General features: G+C 47.8%; 1 protein-coding gene across 2 annotated transcripts in view; it reads right to left on the reverse strand.

Annotated features, from left to right (window-relative positions):
• TMCO4 (transmembrane and coiled-coil domains 4) overlaps positions 1–7,854 on the reverse strand; it is a 77,635-nt gene extending 69,781 nt beyond the window's left edge. Inside the window, exon 1 of one of the 2 annotated variants that reach the window (XM_056122807.1) lies at positions 7,799–7,854. The gene's annotated coding sequence lies outside the window, so the exon portion shown is untranslated. Of the gene's footprint in view, positions 1–7,130; positions 7,193–7,798 lie in introns of those variants that run through there. The other variant, XM_056122806.1, reaches the window with a different exon arrangement.
• Between the last annotated feature and the right edge of the window lie 15,836 nt (positions 7,855–23,690).

Genomic DNA, 23,690 nt, shown 5'->3' on the forward strand with positions numbered 1-23,690 from the left:
TTATCTCTCCGGCTCCAAACATGCATTAGAAGATAAGAGAAGAAAAATGGCTGAAAGAAATTCTCTTGTAACTCTGAAGGATGAGGTACCAGACACTTTTCTGGGTTTCTCATTTTTTTGTTTGTCATAAATATGGACTACTTCTGAACTAGGCAGAAAGTAGAGGAGACTATCCACAACATAGGATGGTGACAGTGGCTATTTGGTGGTGGTGGTGGTGGTGGGGTGTGTGTGTGTGTGTGTGTGTGTGTGTGTGTTTGTGCATGCGTGTTGGTTCCTGGATGATTCAATTCCTTTCTTTGTATTTAATTTTTATGAGCATGCTGTAATTTTAAATTCCAATATGGTATGCTAAGATGGCTCAGGCTGGCAGTAAGGACAGATTCATAAGATCTTCCCAGTTCCACACCCGAAGATGATAGCACTCACAGCAGGCTGCAGTGTTTACACTGTAGAAATGTGCAAGCCCTAAGGACAGGGAGACTTTCATTTTTCATTTCCGAGGGAGGTATGTGGCAGCATACCACTGGATTTAAAATACAAATCCAGTTATGTTTCTAAAAAAGTGTTTCAGGTGCCAGAGTTAGTTCAATGGGTTGGAACAGATGCTTCGAATGTGAGCAGTCCAGGTATGACTGATCCCTGGCATAGCAAGGCCCCCCAGGTACAGAACCAGGCATAACCCCTGAGCACTACTCAATGTGTTTTATAAACAAAAACAAGGTTTCACCAAACAAAACGAAGGTGCATCAAAATATGAATGATCCTTGAGTCTCGCTGGTGGGGCTATGAGACTAGAGGTCAACATTTTTGCTCTCACTTTTCTATTTTAAGCTTATTGGTGCTTTAAAAGTGAAAGATAATTTTAATTACAGACAACAATGCTCTTGATTCCTAGAAAAGGAGTTTTTTTTTTTTCTCAGAGAGCCCTTGCCTGGGGTGGCTGACCAGTTGGAGGGGCTGAGGTCCCAGTGGAGTCCTAGTCCTCGGATCACTAGTAGGTATTGTGATGAAAGGAAAGGGCAAATGGGAGGGTGACGGGCACGTATTGGCTCTTGGAGGTGGTGGGCACCCGGTGGGAAATCTACAGGCAGTTCAGTTGGGTGGGAGTTCCCCCATTGTTCCGGCTAAGGGAGAGTGGGCATCTCTGAGGTGCCTGCCCTCGGTCTAAAGTGGGATCAGAATCAGTGCAAGGCTGAATTGAGATTCTCCAGAGTGGTTCACAGAGAGACAGCCGAAAGTCCTAAGGCAGGGAAGGGACCTTGCAGGTCAGAGTTAGGGAACTCTGCCAGGAACATGGACAGTTCCCAGCTCTCAAGGTCCCTGGGGGTCTTGTCTGTGTCCCATGCTGTGAAAACACCAGGGAACTTAAGAGAAAGGCCTGTGGCTGAGAGTCTGACTCAGAGGGACAGGGTTGTACCATGTCATGAGTCCAGGCAGGATGGATATCCGCCCATTACAATCACAAAGGCTGGAGCGATAGCACAGCGGGTAGGGCGTTCGCCTTACACGCGGCCAACATGGCCGACCCGAGTTCGATTCCTCCGCCCCTCTCGGAGAGCCTGGCAAGCTACCGAGAGTATTCGATATGCCAGACACAGTAACAACAATGGAGACGTTACTGGGCCCGCTCGAGCAAATCGACGATCAACGGGAGGGCCTTTACCTTTACCTTTACCTTATAATCACAAAGCTCAGAGCTCGGATGAATTGGATTATTTTCCAGGGAGGCTTCATCAATTTGGGGATTCCGTTTCTTTCTTTCTATTATCGTTTTTGGTTTTGGGGCCACACCTGGCTGTGCTCAGGGGACAACATGGTGTTGAGAATTGCTCCTGGGCCTCTTCCATGCAAAGCCTGTGCTTGGCCTGTTAAGAGCCATCTATCTCGCTGGTCCTTCATCTTGACTGTCTATAATTACGATATCTGTCTTTCCAGTCACCTAATCTGAAAATGTGGTTGAGCAGTTTCTGTAAGTATGTGGGGAGAGAGTCATTCCACAAACAGGTCCTCAGCTCTGCAAGCACCCCCAGGAGGTGCTTAGTCACTGTTTTGGTGACTAACGTGATGGGATTTCTTTTTTGGAGATACGAGATACGCCAAAGACAGCATCAAGGAGAAAATCAAACATGGCCCCTATTAAACTTGAAAATTATTATTTTTTGGTGGGGTGGAGGTGGGGAGAGGTCTGAGTCACACCTGGCAGTGCTCAGGGCTTACTCCTGGCTCTGTGCTCAGGACCCACTCCTGGTGATGCGCAGGGGATTGAACCCAGTGGGCTGTGTTGAAGGCAAGTGCCTTATCTGCTGTGCTATCTCTCCAGTCCTTAACCTTGAAATGCTTTAACCATTCTGAAAAATTCCATGACCTGGGCCTTTTATTAACAACATGCAGGAATGAACTAGTGTTTTTCTTACATGCTAGCCAGCAGTAACCTTTTTCATGGGAACTGTCAGTGAACGTGAAAGCCAAGGTCACATATAAATGTGTGTCTGTGTGTTTGGGAGGGGAAGGGTTTCTCACTTTCCCTTTTTCTGGTCATAGGGGGAACTCCTAATTCAGTGCTCAGTCCCATGGTGCTACCTGGTGCTAAGGGGGACACTTGGTTAGGGCTTCACACCTGCTAGACTTGTGTTCCACCACTAGAGCTACCTCCCTGGTCCCCCTAGCTGATTTTATTTTTTGTGGGGGACCTCCCAAGAGTGCTTAGGGGGCCCAGAGGCCACTCCCAGCTATACAGCCAAGGGGGTTGGTGATTCAATGTGAGGTCTGGAGGATTTAGCGCTGCTCAGGCCCTGCAGTCTCCAGGATTATCTGGGCCATTCAGTAGTAAACAGGGTCCTGCAGGGCTGTGTTTGGGAGTCACATGCCAGGGATTAAACCTGGTCGGGTACATCCTAAGAATGTGCCCTCACTACTGTCTTTCTTTTGTTCCCCACAACTGCTTTTTAAAAGCGTCCACAGCACAGTCAAACCAGCATCACTAGAGAGATGACTACAGGGTCACCAGAAGGCCTAACTGTTCTGGAGCCCAGGAAAAGGAAAAGCAATGACTGGGGAAACCCTTTACAATAAAAACAGCCACGACACTGTTGTTAGGTGAGAAATACAGAAGTTCAAAGTAAAACAGAAACTGAGAGAGAGAGAGAGAGAGAGAGAGAGAGAGAGAGAGAGAGAGAGAAAGAGAGACAGAAAGAGACAGCGACATAAAGAGACAGAGACAGAGAGAGAAACAGAGAGAGTATCCTGCATTGGTCTAGAAAGGAGAATTCTTAGGTTTCATTTATAAACTGGACCTCTTGCCCCAGCATTTTAGGAGAGAAATCCATTTATTTTAAATCTCTATCTGGAAATTAAATCAGAAGCTAGTGGTAAATGCAGCATTTCCTGAGGTTCCCAAGGCAATAGTTTCAACAGAGAAGAATTTTGGATAATCATACTACAGACCAAAGTAAGACAGAGACAGTAGGGGCAAGAGATGGCTCAGTCCAAACCCAGCAGGTGTGTAGGCCTTGCATGCTTAGGGCCCCAGAGTTCAACCTCCACCACTGCACAGCCCCCAGCACCAACACTGTAGCCCCGAGGCCCAGGAGCATCTCCGGAGCGGTCTGGGTGGTCCCAGCATCACTGGATTGGAGCAGCATCCTATCACCAGGCCTGTCTGTCTGACTCCATTGGCTAAGGATTGTAGGAAGTGACCCCTAGATGCCTGGAGCATTGTTTGGGAGCACCACCCCATTTCCCCCCACCCCCACCCTTTGCCAAGAGATGATGCCACAAGGGGAAGATTCCTTTCCCAGTTCTGCTCTGGCTACTGAGAGGAAGGGTAGGGTGATTCCCAGGCTGTGTGACATTTTGTGCACATTAATGATTGTGCCCTTCCTCTCCCACCAGCCCCTGGTGCACCTGCTATTACCTCTCAGGGCGGCGCTGCTGGAGTCCCTCCCAGTCTCCTGGTCCTTTCTGCCTCGCCCCTAGCTATCCACCACCACCACACTCAAAGAGCTCTATCACTAACTGAGGTAGGTCTTCTCCGTACCATACCCACACCAACACCCTTTGACCATTCACATGGTTTTTCTAGGGTTTGTCTGCATGGAATCTGTCATCACCTCCCATCCTCTCCCTTCTCTCCCCTCCCCCCTTTCATTCTCTTCCAGCTACACCCTTCCCTTGCTGCTTCTGGGTCCCAGCAGGCCCTTCCTGCCTCTCTGGCCTTTCCGTGGAATGCAAGAAATGCTGTTCCTACAGACCCCCACACAATGTTCCTTCTGCAAGGAATGCTGTTCCCACAGGCCCCCACACAGCCAGCAACCTCACCAACTTCCCACGGGAGCAGTGGGAATCACTTGAAATCTTTGATGACCACCTCAGGGTTTCAACTCGACCAAAGACAGGGTATTGCAGGAGCATCCTTAAGATGGCTCCCTTTGGGTTAAGACACAGGAGCAGGTTTAAATTCCACATTACTTGCCAAGTGACACGGACCTTCCCTTCTCAGAGCTGGGCTGCCTAGATGGCTCCACAGGCAAAGCGCGTGCTCGACAAGTCAGAGGTCCGGGGGCCCTGAGCTCTGCTGAGACCTACCTCTGAGCTGAGTGCCACTGTTGGGTGTGGCTCCCCCTCTCCCCTCCCCCCCAAACACACACACACACACACACACACACACACACACACACACACACCCTGAAAGAAGAAAAGGAAAAAAGAAAGGCCACCAGGAAGCCACAACAGGGGTTTGACAGAGCAGGGTAGAATCTTGGATTAAATTTCCCTTCCTGCCCCTTTTGCCTGTAGGAGCACCTTCAAGGAAGCTAGGCCCTCATCTCTGCAGCCCAGAGTTTATAAGGGCGTTAACAAAATACACAGATCACGTGCGTGGCCAAACCGCCCTGAACACACCGGTCTCATCTGATCTCCAAAGCTAATCAGGGTCTGTCCTGGTTAGCACTTGGAAAAACACACAGGTCAGAAAGGACACGAGCAAACCCCGCCTACGGGTGTTGTTCAGGTCTCAGAGGTGCAGGCCTAGCTGGTTTGGCCCACCTGTGGCCTGGTGGTTCCAGGGCAGGACAGAGAGAGGGATTTCAGGCTTGTGAGAAATTCTCCAGGCCCAAACATTAGGAGACGTACAGTGCTGAGCTCTGGCAACCTACTTAGTCAATTGGGACTGCCCACTGCTCCTAGGACTTAGGCCTATACAAGGTGTCCCTGGCACGGCTCGGTGGCAGAAGTACCTGCCTTGCAAGTGTGAGGCTACAAGCCCCAGTGTTGCCCACATGCATCGAGCATGGTTCTGGCCGCTCCACTGTTTAGAAACCCCCTACCCCCGCTGTGCCACAAGAAAGTGTGTGACCACAGCCTGGCAAGTGCAAGTCCTGCAACTAAAATAAGGTGTGAATCTGGTCAGGCAAAACAAAAGGAAGGAAAGTAGGGTTGGGATGTAGGGTTGGGATGGGGGGGGGAGGTATGTTTTAAAAGAAAAATGGCGAAAGGCCCCCAGAGAGCCTCTGTGCAGAGCTTTGACGCTGCCTTCATGTTCTTTCCCATTCACAGTTCTGGCCTTTCACCCATGAGGAAACCGAGGCACAGAGCAATCACACACAGCTTGTCTGAGATGACTCACTTGAACAGCCCCAGAGCCAGGACTGCTCCCCCAGCTACGTGGTCCTACACAAGGGGGCACCGGGTGGGCAGCATGGCAATGCCAACTGTGACCTGAGCACCGCATTTTCTCAGCCTGGCAGAAACTTCAGCCTCCCCGCTCTGCCTCCCAGGGTTCTTGGCTGAAAGCAGAAACAGGGTCATGAAGCCACGCGAATAAGGTGCTTGGAATAAATGCACCCTGTTACCCCCGATTGGGCAAGGCCTCCGACAGAGGCCACGCTCTGCATCTCGTTTTATGGTTTATGAGCACACAGAGCATCCCTGATGTGCTGGCTTATGATGGCCCTGTTGTGAGATAAGGAAACGGATGTTCAGAGAGGTGGGGTGACCTGGTGTCAAGCCAAGGTCACACAGGGAGGAGATGCCGGTGTGAGGTTTCAGGCAGCAACTCAGGCTAGGGCTTCATCTGGATCCCCCTCTCCCCAGACAGCCCTTTCCCTCCAACCCTGGGGAGTGGGATGGGAAAGCTCAGTCCGGCAGAGCCTCTCAGACACGGCCCCGGACGGCTCAGAGCTGTGAAGGTTGGACTCTCTCTCTCTGGCCAGGCCACTTCCCCAGCCTAAAAGGAAGTGCTTTCTATGGAGCCCCTCTCCACACACCAAAACTCAGGTTTTATTCCACTCCAGGGTGTACTCCCCAAGGAAACACTTGTCCTGTTTGCTGCTGTATTCTCAGCACCTAAACGGTGCACAAGGGCCCATAGTAGGTACTCAAACACCATCTGTGGAATGAATGAATGGAGGCCCCAAGCTGGGTTAAAAAGAGTGAAGTGTTGGGGCTAGAGAGAGAGACAGTATAGCAGGCAGGGCATTTGTCTTGCACATGGCTTTGATCTCCGAAATCCCATAGGGTCTCCGGAAGCAGCACCACCAGAAGTAACTCCTGAGCATTGGTGGTGTGCTAAAAGTTCAGTTAAAAAAAAAAGTTAAGTTAAAAAACCTCCAAAAAGTTGAGAGAGAGAGAGAGAGAGAGAGAGAGAGAGAGAGAATAAAGTGTTAACTCTGACTTGGTACATAGCTACAGTGGTTGGGCCTGAGGCTGAGTGTAGTGAGGCCGAGTGTGACCCCATGGCAGGTAAGCAGAGGACAGAGAAAGGACACGATGAAGGGGCTGTAGAGAGAGTACAGCAGGGAAAGTGCTTCCTTGTATGCAGCTTACCTGCGTTCAATTCCCATTCCCCTGAATCCTGCCAGGAGTAATTCCTGAGTGCAGAGCCAGGAGTAACCCAAAGCATTACTGAGTGTGCCCACCCGCTACCCCCACCCCCAAAGGGACACAGTGAAGGCCTATTCTATGCCAGGCACCACGTTCTTTTCCTTTCCTTTTTTGGGGGGTGGGGGTGGGGGCATTGGGCTTCACATTGTGGTGCTCAAGGGACCATGAGGATATAGAGCAGGGTCAGTTGCATGCAAGAAGAGCCCCTTAACTGGGTACTAACTCCTGCTCCTAACCTGTGTTCTTACCCTGTTCTTCATCCTAGCAGTGCGGTCTTGGGGAAGTCATTTCCTGGAGCCTCAGTTTCTACAGCCTGAAAAACCACCCAAAGTCAGCACAGTAATTCTCTTATCACCACAGGCCCCGCATGAGTGGGGCAAGGCCCACCGGGCGCCAGTCAGAAGGAACCCACTAACAGGCAATGCCAGACGCCCCCAGAATTGTTTGCATGCTATGGGCATCCCTGGCGGGAGGGTTAGTTAGTTCAGTTAAGCAGTGTGACCTTGGGCAAGCCCCTTCGCCTCGCCCCTCCCCAGCCCTGAGTAGTGTCCTGGATTCAAGGGGTGACTGGGTGACCTCTAAGTGTTCGACGCTCTGGAGCTGCCTGACTGCTCCTCCCGGCCTCAGTTTCCCCATCTGCCGCCCAGCATGCTTCCTAGGGGCGCTCCCGGCCCTGAAAGTTAGCAAGCAACACCCTCTGACAGCCTCTGACAGCGGGACGAGCGGCGTCGGGGGGGCAGCGCTGGTCACGCTAGGAAGGCACACGGGGGACGAAGGTCGGAGTGGAGGAGGGGCAAAAGGCCGGCGGGGGCCGGCCGGACAAGGGCGGTCCGCGTGGGGCCGGCCGCGCGAACGGCAGGGAACGGCCCGGCGTGGGAAACACCGTCATGGGCCCCACTGGACCCTGGCCCCTTACCTGGCGGCGGCGGCGGCGGCGGCAGCGGCGGCGGTGGCCCAGGCTCCTCCCGCTCGGCCGCGCCGCGCCCCGCCCCTTCTGGCCCCGCCCCTCGCGGCGCTCCCCGCCCCTTTAGCCTCTCAAGTCCCGCCCTTCCCGCCTAGCCCCGCCCTTCAGGCGCTGTAGCCCCGCCCCCGCGGCCCCACACAGTTCTTCCTCCCACAGTGCCCCGCCCCTTTCGTCATGGCCCCGCCCCCGCCCCGCCTAGTCCCGCCCCTCCCGTCCCCTGGTCCGGGGATTGCACCGACCCGCCCGCGGCTGGGCCTGCGCAGCCGGACTCGCTCTCGCCGGGCTAGGCCGCCTTCCGGGCTGTGGCTCGCGCCCTCGTGGCTAGCCGGAGGGCTGCTGAGCATTAGGTCGCCAGGGCCCGTCCCTTCCGCCTTCCCCTCTTCTGGGAGGGCCAGTGTCCGAGGTGCAGGACGTGAGCGCGGAACCCTGGCGCAGAGACCACCTTCCTGCCCGTCTGCAGCACCCTGGGGTTCAGAGTTGAAGGAGCCAGAGCACCCGCTCTGACTTTGCTTTCAGTGTCTCAGATGGCGGGTTTGAGCCTGCCCGGTCCCCGCCTTTGAGGTTCAGTGCCCGCACGCCAGGTCTTCGTTTCCTGTATCTGTTTTCATTCTTGCGGTGACATCTGCAAACCCCAATTAGCTGACTACGGAGCATTTTCAGTCATTTCACAAATACTGAGCACCTCCAACCTAGGGAGCTTAGCAAACACCTATTTAGGTGGTTTTGCTTGTTGCAGAGAACTATCTCATCCACCCTTGTTCATGGAACAGGAAAGAAAAAAAAATGTGGTATATTTAAAACATATATATATATATATATATATATATATAAAGACTAACATTTGTCGCCAGGAAAAAAGAGGGCCTAGGAGAACTGGTTGGAATGAACTACAAGTGTGTGTGGGGTGGAGGGTAGGTAAGATAGAGAAGGGACCAATATGCCAATAAAAGCTGAAAATGATCGCTGGACAAGAACTGAGTGTTAAAAATAGGTAAAGGGATATACCTGATAACCTTTCAGTTTATTGCAAACCACAATGCCCAAAGGGTGTGGGGAGAGAAAGAGGGGGGAAGTGCCTGCCATAGAGACAGGCTGGGGGTGGAGTGGGGGGTGATAGGAGGGATACTGGGGACACTGGTGCTGGGAAATGTACACTGATGGAGGGATGGGTGTTGGAACAGTTTATGACTGAAACCTAATCATGAACATCTTTGTAAGAGTCTATATTACAGTGATAAAAAAAATCTTTTAAAAAAATTGAGCCATACCTGGTAGTGCTTGGGGGTGGGGGGGGTGGGGCGGGGGTTATACTCTTCCCATGGTGCTGGGGACCATGCTGGGTTGGGATCTAACAAGAGATTCCTGTGAGCAATGCATTCGCTCAGGCTCTTTGAGCCATCCCCCTGGCCCAACAGTTATTTTGATCATTTCCTGTTTGTGCTTTATCATTTGCCAATTCCACTAGAATTTACAATATGTTCTGTCACAGAAAGCATCTTACTAGACTTGAAAAGTCCTCAGAGTCGGGTTATAGGTTGCCCTGTCTTTTGCTCTGTGCCCAACCTTAGGGTCTTTGTCTGGTATTTGGTATGTGCTCACAGCCATTTAATGAATACTTGACTGGATATTCTTCTTTTTTTCCCGTAATTTTATTTATTTATTATTTTTCTTCTTATATTTATTTATTGAATCACTGTGGGAAAATCTACTAAGCTTTCAGGTTTAAGTTTCGGTCATACAATGATCAAACACCTCTCCCTTCACCAGTACTCATTTTTCACCACCAAGAACCCAATATACCTCCCTCCCACCCCTCCCAATGCCTGTGAGGCAGATGACCTCCACTTAACTCTTCTCTACATTGATTACATTCATTGTTTTGGAAAAAGATGCACCATCATTGTTTAGAATCCCCCCTGCCCCCCAACAATCAGAATTGCTGAAAAAGGCATTGTGAAATACTTTGTTTTCTATAGCTGGTTATGAGAAACATATAATCTTGCGTGACCGCAATAGTGGCCTTGCAATTTTGAATTTCTGCAAAGAGCCAGATAATTACGAGATTGGTTTCTATGTGTCTAGTGTTATGGCTATGCCGGAGAGCCGCTCGTGGGGGGCAACTCATGACCTCAGTAGGGCGTGAAGGACAAGCCAGTACCACCCCACTTCCCATGAGACTGCAGTTGCCCTGTCACCGCTGGCTCATACCTGGCTTTCCTATAAGCTCTGAGGCGGTGACCATCTTGTATGTGGTCCTGCCGAAAGCCGCTGGGTTTCGAGATTTGTTTCTGAGTCTCTGGGATCATGGCCATCAATTAGCTTGATCAGGTGCCAGAGAGGCCATTTGTAGGCAGCGACTCGGGGTCTCGCCCGAGATGGGGAGGAAAGGGCTGGTTCCATCCCCATCTGGTGTGGCCCCGCGTGTCTCGTCACTGCAGGCCCAAACCTGACTGTCCAGTGTCCTCTGGAGGATGGCGGTCACCGGGGGGACATGTCAGGGGGAGCATGCCAAGGCACGAAACCTATTCCCACCTGGAGTGGCCCAGCACCAGTAACCTACTGCAGGAACAGGATGCATTTCTGCCAAAAGCCTTTGGGTTCCAAGATTCGTTTCTGAGTCTCTGGGATCAAGGCCATTAAGCAGTTTGATCAGGAACCAGAGAGGCCATGCCTCCAGTTATATAGCTGAGCCAGAGGTGGTTTGTGGGTGTGTCTCCCACATACCTAACATACATACATACCTCACAGGTACAGATTGACCTGCTGGCGGCACCATACCCCCAGCCTGGATATTCTTCTTAGTTTTGTTCTTTGTTTTGTTTGGGGGCCACACCCAGCAGTGCTCAGGCCTTACCCTTGACTCTGCAGTAAGGGATCACTCCTAGCAGTGCTCAGGGGACCATATGGGGGTGCCAGTGATTGAACCTAACTCGGCTGAATGCAAGGCATTTGCCTTACCTGCTGTACTATGGCTCTAACCCCTCAGTGGATATTCATTTGTTTTGGGGGCCACACCCCATGGTAATCCGTGGGTTGATCCAGGTGGTGTTGGAGGACCCAATTATTACCAAATATCAAATCTAGGCCTCCTGCATATAAATCGTGTTATCAGTCCATTGAGCGCTTTCTTGGGTCCTGAGTGGTTAGTCTTCCCCCAGCTGTTCTGTGACTTCTAATCATACCATTCTGTGGAGAGAAAAACAAGATGCTAGGCTTGGCTTTGCAAAAGCCACGGAGCTAGTGAGTCAGATCATGAGTGGTGGGGTCCACAAAGTCAGTTGCTCTTTCTCCCAGAGAAGACAGTCCAGTGTTGGGAAGGGGAAAGACACTGTGGGGTCAGAGACCAGTGTCCAGTGCATAGTCTGTGACACATGCTCCTGTGGAATGCTCAGTCTCCTCATCTTCCCACTGGCCAATGGGTAACACGAAGAGCAGCTCTTCCCACTTACAGGACTATTGCAGGGATTAAATGGGTCTATAGAGTGCGCCCTTGGGTTATCTGGTTTATATTGGAGCTCTGGGCTTTATCAAGATGGACTCATCATAATCTTGTGGACGTGGATGCCAAGAACACTTCCACCTGCCCTATTCACTCTCTGCCTAGGGGCTGTTTCCCGCCAGGCTGGCATTGCTGGACTGCACAGTGCCTCTGCCTGGTTTCTAATTTACTTAGAGCCCCTGGGCAGACCACTGGTCTCTGAGTGTTAGATTAGTTACAACCACACCTGCTACCCACCCACCCCTTATCCTAGAAATCCCATGAACAGCATCAATTTACCCAGTATCTTATAATCCAGGATACCGATAGGAAAAATGGAGAAAACACGTTCACAAATTTGATGTTTGATTTTGAGACTTCTGAGCTTCCATAACTAAACATTTAAGAGTTTCCCTTGTTTATAAAGTGAGGATAGTCATGTCTCGCATGACTTTCAAAGGTTGTTGTGGGCTGAAACGTGGCTCAGCAGTAGCCACTTGTCTTGCATGTATGGTACCTGGGTTTGATTCCTGGCACTTGCACGTGTGGCCTGCAGACCAGAACCCAAACATGTGCTCACTGAGAGGCTAGGACAGTGGGAACCACTCCCCTTACTTCACTCTATCCTGGACCAGCAGTACTTACATTAGGGTCAGAGATATAGTTCAGTTGACTTAGAGCTCATGCTGTGCATACAGGAAATCTGGGTTTCCCCTGAATCTTAGAACCTTTTTGTTTGTTTTAGTTTTTGTGTGGGGGCCACACCTGGCAGTGCTTAGGAGTTATACCTGGCTCTACACGCAGGAATTACTTCTGGAGGTGCTCAGAGGGATGCTGGGGATTTAATCAGGTTGAGTGCGTGCAAGACAAGTACCCTACCCACTATATTATTTCTCTGTCCCTGAACCTATGGACTTTTGCACACAACTGTGAGGGAACCCAAAGGACAAAGCTGGGAGTAGTCCCTGAGCACTATTACATGCACTACCCCCCCAGAAATATTGTCATAATGACTAAATGTGTAAGTATTGGAAAAGTGCATTAAATGATGTTCAGCACACAAGGCACGCTCAATAAAAATTAGTTGCTTTTTATTCTCAGAAAAAATACTTCCTCCAAAGGGCTGCTGAGACAGCTCAGTGGACTAGAATAAATTATTTCCCTAAAGGGTTGAGGAGATAGCTTAGTGGGCTAGAATAAATGATTTGTATCCCTGACATGGTCTTCCACCATCACTGTAAGTGACCCCTGAGCACTGAGATAAGAGAAGCACCTGGATACATCTAGAAAAAAACCAAAACAGCCAAACCTCCCAAATTCTACTTAGATATCTTTTATAAATTCTTCTCCAAAAGAATGTGCTAAAAGAAACATTATCATCAAACCAAGTATCATTGAGTTCTTGAGTTCTTGTTATTGCAGATATAGAGAAAAAGAAACAAAGTGTTTTCAGTGAAATTATAGTACTGACAGTCAAGTTTTGGGGTGAAAGAGGAGATAGAAAGATAATCCATCAGATAGTGGTGAATGTGATAGAGGAAAATGCAGGACAGGGTAGAGAGATATACTGCTCTGGGCAGGGGGGCTCGCAGGGGTTATTGGAAGGGAGGAGAAGCCAGTCAGCAGGCCCTGGGATGGAGAAACCCAGGCATCAGGCCCCAGGAGGAGAAATATGATGCTTCCCAGGAAGGAGGGAGAGAGATGTAGGTGAGCTGAGATGAGTGAGATACTGGGGGCCTTATCACAGTCAACTTGAAAAATACTGATGCTGAGCCCTAGGTGACCAGATTTAATCAATAAAAATGCAGGAGGTACAGTTTCTTTTTAAAAAAATTTTCATTAATTTTTAAAAATTGAATTGGTGAGATACACAGTTACAAAATTGTTCATGATTGGGTTTCAGTCATATAATGTGCCAACACAGGAGGTGCAATTTCATGTGAATATCAAGTATACAACAATTAGGATCTACAAGAGAGGGTTTAGTATATGTTCCTATATAGTCCAGGCATGCTTATACTAAGTAATACTAATTTTCATGTATCTGAAACTCAAATATAACTGATATCTTCTATTTTATCTGTGACTCTATTTGAGATTCACCCTGGGCTCACCCTGATATCCAGGGACTGGGGTCTGGTTCAGCCGGGCATAGCTAGTGTTCACAGATACCCTGGGTATTTCTAGTGTATATTCTGATGAAGGGACTTATCTGTGTATTTGATACTGTGTCCGGGAATTTGTATTCTGTAGAGAATTGGGGCAATGATGTAAGATACTCTCACCTTCTGAAAGAATTCTTCTGACTCTATGTCCTCTTATCTGTGGAGGACAGACAGTAAGAGTGGATGCAGGTGGCTGGCTAGGTTGCTGTGGCAATGTCCCAGGTGTCAGGCACAGTAAATGAATGTATAGGTTCTACCTATTATATTATCTTGGGAATAGATATCTTAGGTTTAGAATATCTTAGGAATGTAGAAGCCTGGGAATTTATATGTTTTGCTTGTTTCTGGACCATATCCAGTGATGCTCAGAGCTTACTCGTGACTGGGCTCAGGGATCACTCCTGGAAGTGCTGAGGGGAGCATATGGAGTGTTGGGGATTGAACACAGGTAGATCGCAAGCAAGGCAAATGCCCTGTCCACTATCACTCCGTCCCTTGGGAGTATAAAATTGTTTAACTTAGAAGTTCCTCTGCTGGTCCTGTTGATCAAACATTAGGTTTGAAATAATGGTTAGATTCAATCCTTCAGGAAATTCTGTAGATAGAGCTATAAATGTTCTTGCATTATTCTTGTGACTTGAGCATTATTCTTGAGCCCTTGCTATACATACATACATATATACATACATACATACATACATACATACATACATACATTATATCAACCCCAGGCAGTTTTTAATATTGCTTTTCATCTTGTCTTACAGAGGAAGGAACTGAGGCTCAGAGAGGTGAAATAACTTGACTGGAATCTCTGAGTTACAAGGAGAGAGTGTAAGGTTTTGATTCGAGATCTAGGTGATTCTGCTATCTTGTCCTGTGTTAGGCTGAAATATCAAGATGGGTTGAACTATATATAGATGAGTTGCTGATAATAAATCCCCAGAAGACTTATTAATTATGTCCATTGGTGTCTGGCCTTCTAGAAAATCAGTAGGGTCTTTTTTGCCTGGGTGTTTGTTGAATGAAACTGAATTCTGTGGCTGATGCCACTGAAAAGAGCTATACTTCTCTTACCATGCTTTATGCTGAACTTGAGACCGAGTGACTCAGTGTATTTATGGGTCCACCTTTCTGACCTGCACTCAGAAATAAACAGGGATCCTACATGTAGTGAAGGACTGAGCATGCCTTCCAAGGAAGGTCAGGTAGGAGGGTGTTGTAGATAGTTTGATTTCCATGGAGACAGTTACATTGCTGAGAAAGCTCTTAGTATTTCCAAGGCACTTTTGACCCGAAGAACTGACCATCTTTTTGTTCATTGGGTCATCAACTGGAATCAGCTAAGTTAAATGGCAGAAATTTGGGCAGAAAGCTACTTGGGTTAATACCCCCCACCCCCAACCACAGTTCTTGTATATTAAGTAGTCATTTTGTAGCCTTAATATATCTAGTGGGTGAATCTAGTGCATATTTCTCTAAGATACTTTGCATTTGTCCTTAGTAAGGTGTTTGCTTTTCATGCAATCAACCCCAGTTTGATCTCTGGCACCACATATAGTCCAGAGCACCACCAAGAGAAAAAAAAACACAAAACAACTGACATGAACATTAAAAAAATATCACCAAGAGTTTGGAGCTTTTCTCCTTAATAACACCCTAGAAATAGATTGTCTACATAGAAAGTCACAAGCAGGGCATTTTGGGAAAAAACATATAAAAACAATTTTGTAAAACCAAGTAGGGTATATCCCCTGGGCGTGACTCTCATCTCAACTTGAATGTATAATTTTTTTCTTTTACTTTATGGGGTGTCCTCAGCTTATCACCCCTCTAGAGAAACCCATGTTCTGTCACGAATCTCTCTTCCTCCCTTCATCATATTTTCTAAATAAAATAAATTTATTTAATTATTTGTCTTTTCCTGAAATTCATTTCTGTGAGTGTAGAAATATGAAATCCGGTGGAGGTCAGAAATGACTTTTCTTTCCTTTCAAGAGGAACCTGTCGCTCCAGGCTGGGGCCATGACTTCCTAAGGACTTGGGTGATGGAGATCAACTCCTATACAATGCGTATCCAGTGAACTTGAAGTGCAACTTGATGGGATACCAATGGGGCTAATGGGACACAAGGGTCTATATGACACAAGTTCTCATCCGACTTTACCAGTTTGAACACCCTAACCCCACCCCAGCACTGCCCCAGGAGACCAAGGTGAGTCAAGTGGGAGGATGGTATCTCTCTCTCTCTCTCTCTCTCTCTCTCTCTCTCTCTCTCTCTCACACACACACACACACACACACACACAAACAGATTCTACCTTCCTGACTTCCTAGTAATCCTACCAATATCATTTGGGGAGTCACCCAGGAGGCCTACATTGGCTTGATGCTAATTGAATCTTTTTTATTAGACATTATGTTTCTTGTAAATTATTCCTCCACCCCTCTCAGAGAGCCTGGCAAGCTACCAAGAGTATCTTGCCTGCATAACAAAGCCTGGCAAGCTACCTGTGATGTATTCAATATGCCAAACACAGTAACAACAAGGCTCACAATGGAGACGTTACTGGACCCGCTCGAGCAAATTGATGAACAATGGGAGGACAGTGCTACAGTGCTACTAATCAATAACTTTCATTAAACTCATATTAAGACCCTTTTTTGTTTGTGATTTAATATTTAAGTCAGAAACAAAAATAAACTATGCATACACACAAATACATCTATATGTATATTCACATGCATGACTTTTCCCCCTTTTTTAATTTGCATTGCTTAGGCTTGAATTCAGGGCTTATTCATGCAAAGCACGCACTTTACTACTGAATCATATCCCTGGTCCTATATTTCTTTTTAAATAAACAACCTTATTGAGATATAGCTGACCTTTGAAAATTATATATATTCCAGTGCACAAGTTTATATTTTAATATATGTATATATACCTTAAATCACCCCAACCAAGACAAATAACATAGTCACCTAGATCCTGTGTGTGTGTGTGTGTGTGTGTGTGTGTGTGTGTTCATATCTACCTTAGGATCTAACCTCTTAGCATAGTTCAGGAACACAGTGTTGTTAACTATGGCCCCTGGAACTAATTTCATTTACATACACTGAAACTTTGTCCCTTTGACAACATCTTCCCATTTCTTCTTCTCTGGCCAATGCTCAGGGGATCATACATGGTGCCAGGATTTGAACCTTTGTCATGGTGCAGATGTGGGGAAGTGCCTTAACTTTTGTACTATCTCTCTGACCCAGCTAATGCTTCCTTAGGGATCCTCAATGATCACTCCTGATGGAGCTCAGGGGATCATATGTGATGCGGTGCCAGGGATTGAACCTCAGTCAGTCCCAAGAGGGCTTCAGAGCTAAACTGAATTATTTGTTTTCAAATCCCAGCTTGACCACCTAAAGAAGTTACAGATTTAACCTTCTCTCCGCTTCAGGTTCCTACCTCCATAGAGGTTTGTGTTGATTCAATGAGATAAAGTTCAAAAAATAATAATCCCATAGGGTTGCTATAGAAGAACGAGAATTAATTTAGACAGGAAGTTCCAGCACTAGTAGCTAGATGTGAATATGCTCAATAAACATCGGTCACCATCACTGCTGCCAGTTTGGGGGCTCAGGTCAATGTTGACACAGGATAGGGCCTTGTGTGGTTTCCTAGGGCTGCCCGAACAATTGGAGTGGCTTACACAACAAAAATGTATTGTCACACACAGCTTTGGGGGCCAGCGATCAAGATGCAGGTGCAACAGGGTGGTGCTGCTAAGACCGCAGAGGTGACAATTCCAAACTCATGTCAGCTTCTAGTGGCTGGTGTAGGAGGCTTGTCACCTCTGTCTCTGCTTCCATCTTCACATGATGTTCTCCCCACAAGGCCATGTCATCTTCCCCTGAGCATGTCTGGGTCTGTTCAAATATACTGTTGTCTCTCTCTCTCTCTCTCTCTTTCTCTCTCTCTCTCTCTCTTTCTCTCTCTCTCTCTTTCTCTCTCTCTCTCTTTTTCTCTCTCTCTCTCTGTTTGTGTGTGTGTGTGTAGCAATATTCAGGGGGTCTGGTGTTACCCCCAGTGAGATTCGACCCAGCTGTACAGGAAGGACAATTTAATGCAGATACTTGGGCCCAGAAGACCTGGGCACCAGTAAGGCCATGTCTTGCAGTGTTTGGGGCCCATTTGGTGCTGGGGATTGAACTTGGTGACTGATTCATACATGGCATGAGTTCTAGCCCTTTACATTAATTAATTAATTAATTATGTTATTTTTGTTTTTTGGGTTACGCCTGGCGATGCTCAGGGGTTACTCCTGGTTCTGTACTCAGGAATTGCTCTTGGCGATGCTCCAGGGACCATATGGGATGCCAGGGATTGAACCCTGGTTGGGTCAGCCGCATGCAAGGCTAACACCCTACTGTACTATTGCTCTGGCCCCTGTAGCTCTTTTAGCTATTCCCCTTATTCCCCAAATTTTCCTTTTTTAAAGGGAATGTCAGACTTATTGGATTTAAAACCACCCTAATGACCTCATATTATTTTGACTAGTTCTGTCAACAACACTGTCAACACTGTCCTCCCGTTGTTCATCGATTTGCTTGAGCCAACCCAGTAACGTCTCCATTTTGAGACCCGTTGTTACTGTGTTTGGCATATTGAATACGTCACAGGTGAGGGCGAGTTACTCTCAGTAGCTTGCCAGGCTCTCCGAGAGGGGTGGAGGAATTGAGCCCGGCTCAGCTGGGCTGGCTGCACGCAAGGCAAATGCCCTATAGCTGTGCTATCGCTCCAGCCCAATTAGTTCTGTAAAAAACCTTTTCCCAAATAAGGTCATATTTGAGATCTATCTTTTGAGGGGGGAAAAATAAAACAGTTGAACCCACATAAGACGTTCAGCACATTTTATGATCAAACATCCTTATTAAATAAAATGAAATACTTTGCCCAGTACCTGGAGCAGAATAGGCTCTTAATAAACATCTGTTAAATAACTACATGGATGAGGCATAGATTTCACGGCATTTTTAACTCTCCAGAGACTTTTCTCCTGATCCAATAAAACATCCTCCACTTTCAAAAAAAAAAAAAAGCGAGTTCAAGATCCTTAGATAAGAATGTGAAGTTCAGAAGAACAGCTTCAGGCAGATTTGGGAACTGGGGCCTGATTTCCCTTTGAAGGTGCTCTCTGCCTCTCTGCTCTGTCCACAGCTCGGGAAATTGCTGACAGCTTCTTTATTCCTGGAAATGCTCTTTTTTTTTCCTCCCCCTTTCCCCCAACAAAGAATGGATTGTTGTTCTAGCCCAGACTAGAAAACTTCCTGCAGCCATCTGAAAGGTATAAGGTAAGGTGAGAGGAGGTGGCTAAGTGGACAAATTCGCATTTGTCCCCAGGGGCCCACTACACCAGTAACTGTGACCCAGTTTGAGAGTACCTGGTCTTCCGAATGCTTTAGCTGGCTGGGGTGTTCCATCTGATACATCAGTGGGTCTCCAAGCCCAAAGGCTGCAGTGAGGCTTCTGCACCCCAACCTTAGTACTACCATGCCTTTACTGTGTGATCGCAAGCAAGTTACTTAACCTCTCCATGACGCAATCTCCCTGGATAATAATCCTTTATAGCCTGAGTGATAACATGTGGCAATATTCTTCTCAGGGCATGTTTGGATTATATTAGAATGATTGTTTCATTACACTGTTATTGAGGACATTGATCGTGCTCAGGAAGTTTTTAATAAACTTTCTTATCAATAAGCCTGAATCAAATGAATCTGTTGTTATCGTTCCTGTTAGGGCTTCCCAGAACTCACCATATCCCTCTCCCTTTATCTCCTCCCATGCTTCTTTACCTCCATACGATCCTAAATGTGCTCCCATGGGTGATTCCATTAGTTCCCCTAGCAAAGCTATGAATGCATTATAGGTTGTTCCATGGATGAGGAACCTGAGACTCAGAGAGATGATATGTAAGTGATGAAGCCAGAATTCATACCTGCAAGGGCTGATTTCCAGGGCACAGAGTAGAGAAGTCTGCTCCTCTCTGCAGTTCCTCTCTACCTGTAGACTCTCCCCTGACCCAAACATAAAGTCCTCTACCGACTGGTCTGTGCTGGAAAATGCTCCTTTTCTAAACCAGCTTCTCCACCCATTAATATTTTTTTTATATTTAAAATGTAGTCATTGTGAAATGACAAAGTTATTCATAATTGGGTTTCAGGCATACAATGTTTCAACACCGATCTCTTTACCTGTGTCCACTTCACTCCACCAATACTTTCGTGTTCCCAATTGCCTCCCACCCACTGATCTGCTTCTCTGAGAGATGCCTTTTTTGTTTTTTAAATAAGTTTTTGCAGTGTAGTTTATAGTACTGTTGCTGATGGGGTTTCTTACATAATATGTTACCAACTTTCAGCACCACTTTTTTCTCCTGGGTTTTTTTTTTTTTGTTCTGTTTTGTTTTGTTTTGCTTTTTGGGTCACACCCAGTGATGCACAGGGGTTACTCCTGGTTCTGCACTCAGGAATTACTCCTGGTGGTGCTTGGGGGACTATATGGGATGCCAGGAATTGAAGCCAGGCTGGCCACCTGCAAGGCAAATGCCCTCCCTGCTGTGCTGTCACTCCAGCCCCTTTCATTTTCATTTCATCATCCTGTTATTCGTCGATTGCCTCGAGCAGGCCCCAGTAACGTCTCTTTCATCCTATCCCTGAGATTATATTCAAGGCTCTTTAGGAGAATGAGACCCATCATTGTTACTGGTATTTGGCATATTTGGTACGCCACGGGGAGTTTGCCAGACTCTGCCCTCCAGCCCCTTCTCCAGGTTTTTTTTTTTTCTTTTTGGGTCATACCCGGCGATGCTCCTGGCTCATGCACTCAGGAATCATTCCTGGCGGTGCTCGGGGGGCCACATGGGATGCTGGGAATCGAATCTGTGTTGACCATGTTGGCTGCATGCAAGGCAAACGCCCTACCCACTGTGCTATTGCTCCAGTCCCAGGTTTAAGAAGACATTTTCACTACTCTCCACCACAAGATGTTGCCCCCTCCCTGTCCTATCCCCTGCCCCTCAAGTGGCATGTTTCCCAATGAAGACTAATTTTCAGATTCTTAGTTTCCATTGTCTTTGGTATTCATTATTTCATCGTTGTATTTATACCCCACATATAAGAGCTATCATTTGATGTCAGTCTCTCTCCCTCTGACTAACTTCCCTCAACATAAAACTCTCCAGGTCCCTCCATGTAGCAGAAAATTTCATAACTTTATCTTTTCTTATGGCTGAATAATATTCCACTGTGTGTATATATACCATAGTTTCTTTATCCAGTCACCTATTCTTGGGCACTTGGGTTGTTTTCAGATTTGGGCTAACATGGATAGTGCTACAATGCTAGATGGGCAGATAGTGCGCATAGATTTATCCCATTATTAAGGCTGCCCTCGTGTTTTCCCTCTCTTTCAGCTGAGAGGCCCCAAGAAACCCATTCACCCAAAGGCAACAATCATTTGTGATAAAGGCCTCCCAGTGGAACCTGGGCATCTCTGCCTGTAGCTTCATGGAAGCCCTGGGCAGGATGCAGTATTCTCCCCAATTTACAGATGAGCAAACAAAGGCTTCAAATTTTGTATCTTCTTTTGTGCACACACAGGGCCAGAGCTCAGAGTTGAATCCCATGGCCTGCCTCTAATGTCATCTCTTCTGGTCCTTTTGCACCACTTGCTGCTTGTTTCCTCTGCCTGCCTCTGGGGAAGCCTGGGCTGCTGATGGGTTCTGGGGTTCTGTTCCTAGATTCTCAGGGGCCTTAAGCGGGCAGGGACCTGCTGGGCTCTAGAGATGCTGATGGCGACTGTGGTTTGACGTCTACCCTGAGGCTAGATAGCAGAGTGCATCCGTTGGGGACCATGTACCAATGCAGTTCCCTAGAAGTGAAGAATGATACTGGGTGGTAAAGGTCTGCAGGAAAGTCAGCCCAGTTTTTTTTTTTAAGATCATTTTCTCTTCCTTCTCTTTAGCAGAGTCAGGAGCTCTAGAGTGATCTATGTGTTCCTAATACCTGACATAAGTTTTCTTCCTCCAGCACGTGCCCACAGGCAGACTCCATCTTCATAGATAGATTGTAAGCAAGCAGGGCAGCATGAAGAAGCAAAAATGAATCTCTGGCTTAATTTTCCAGGGATCGCTGGTAATAGCTGACTGTGCAAATTTAGGCAGGTGAACTACCCTCTCTGATCCTCAGCCTCCTCATCAGCAATACGGTCTCTACTGCACACAGTTGTCACAATGCTCCAACTAGATAATAGATGTAATAATGCATTTAGGTAGAGTCCGGTACTTGTGAGCACAGAATAAACACCCCCACCTCCCATTATTATGAGAAATGGTGTCATCAGTCTTTGTGGAGGAGGACTTCTGGGTAGAGGGTCCAGGAACTAGATGCAGTGGGCATGGAAGTGAGTAGGAAGAGAATGTTCTTTCTCTCTCCCATGGACAATCCACTCAAAACTGCATATGCCTGAGGCCAGTCCAGGAAATTTCAAATAATTCTCATTAATGACTCCTTCCCAGGAGTCAGGATGTTCTTGAGGCCCCTTCGGCCTTGCCAGAAAAGCACATGGATCCACCCACACCTGCACAGGATCTTTCTCTTCTTACTTTTTCTCTTTCTTAAGCATCAGGACTTAGTAAGGCCCATAGACTGAGGATCACCAAGTTGTCCTAGAGGCACCTTATAAGAAAAAAGAGGAGAAGGAGAAGGGACCCAAATTTTCTGATCAGCCAATCTCACGCCTCCTGTGACTTTGTTCTGGTGTGAATGCACAGGGATGTGACCCAAGCCCATTGTTTGGGACCCACCAGTGTCCCCAGTTCCTGGGCTTTGGGGAGAGGGCGGTTAGAAATAATCTAGTCCAAGTGGATCATTTTGCAGGGGGTGGAGCTCAGAGGGAAGTGCACCTTGCCAGCAACCCATCAGCATGGGCTGGGCCAGTGCCCCCTCCCGGGACTGTACTCTGTCTCTCCTCCCTAGCAAAGGCAAAGTCACCTTAATGAACTTTGAGGGGGGAGTGCTCCCAGGCCACCTGGGCAGTGCTTGAATAAGGCCCATGGAGGAAGTTTATGTCATCTCCCTCCTTTCCCCTGCCCCCACTCTCCCAGCCACTGGAAAGGCTGTCCCCCGCTAGCAGTGATGGGATGCAGCCCAGAGTTGGGGAGCATAGGTAGACAGGGGAAACAAGGAAGCCTTGGAGTGGGTATGATTCTGGCCCTGTGGGAAAGGTGGGGTTGTTGGAGAGGACCGTTGCATTTATGGGGCCTCTTATCTTTATGACATATGCTCAAATAGGAATCGAGATGAACAAATGAAAAGAGGAACAGCCTTCGAGCTGGGTTCTGGGGTGTGGGACTAGGTAGCTGCTGGCCCCTCTCAGGGGGAAGCCCTTGAAGCCCCGAGGTTTTCTGTTTAATTGGGGCCTGAGGGCACGAAGCTGGGCAACTTCAGGGGAGCAATTCCCAGACTCACCTACTTCCTCTCCACCTTGGCCCCATCTCTGCTATTATATGAAGGGGTCTCCCAGAATCATCACCAGAACTGCTCTTCATAAACTTTTCTCCCTCCATTCTTCGGGTGACACAGTGGGACCCCCCAAATCTCCAAGACTTTACTTAGGCTAGGAGGGGTTGGGTGCCAAATGGGCAAGCGTTCATAGGAGCACAGGTGGACTTGACATCTTGGGGAGGAAGGCGTGGAGCAGCCAAGAGACGGGCAAACTGCCCCTGACTCAAAACACCAGACGAAAATAAAGCATAAATAGATAAGACCAGCTTGATACATTGCAAATAGGAAAGAGTCCTGCTTCTATTGGCTGTGCAATAAGGTCGACAGTAATACTTCCCTGAAGTTACACAAACAGAGAGCAGAAGCATTAGAAGAAGGGGAACAGGAAACCTCCCCCAGGAGCTTTGAGTAACGTGGGTCTCCTGCCCCCTTACAAATAGCTGGGCCCTGGCAGGCGGGAGTCCGTCACCCAAGCGTGTAGCTACTGCTTTCAGTCACTCTGCCTTTGGCTTCCATATCCAACTGGCATTTGTTCTCCCAAGGGCACCGGCCTTCGTTCACGGCCCCTTACCCTGTCCACTGTTCATCAGTGGCTCCCGAGGCAGAAGGAGCCAGGGCTGTCTCCTGGGTGGAACAC

This window comes from Sorex fumeus, unplaced genomic scaffold (assembly GCF_029834395.1).
Source record: "Sorex fumeus unplaced genomic scaffold, SorFum_2.1 ptg000047l, whole genome shotgun sequence".
In the NCBI taxonomy this organism is placed as follows: domain Eukaryota; kingdom Metazoa; phylum Chordata; class Mammalia; order Eulipotyphla; family Soricidae; genus Sorex; species Sorex fumeus.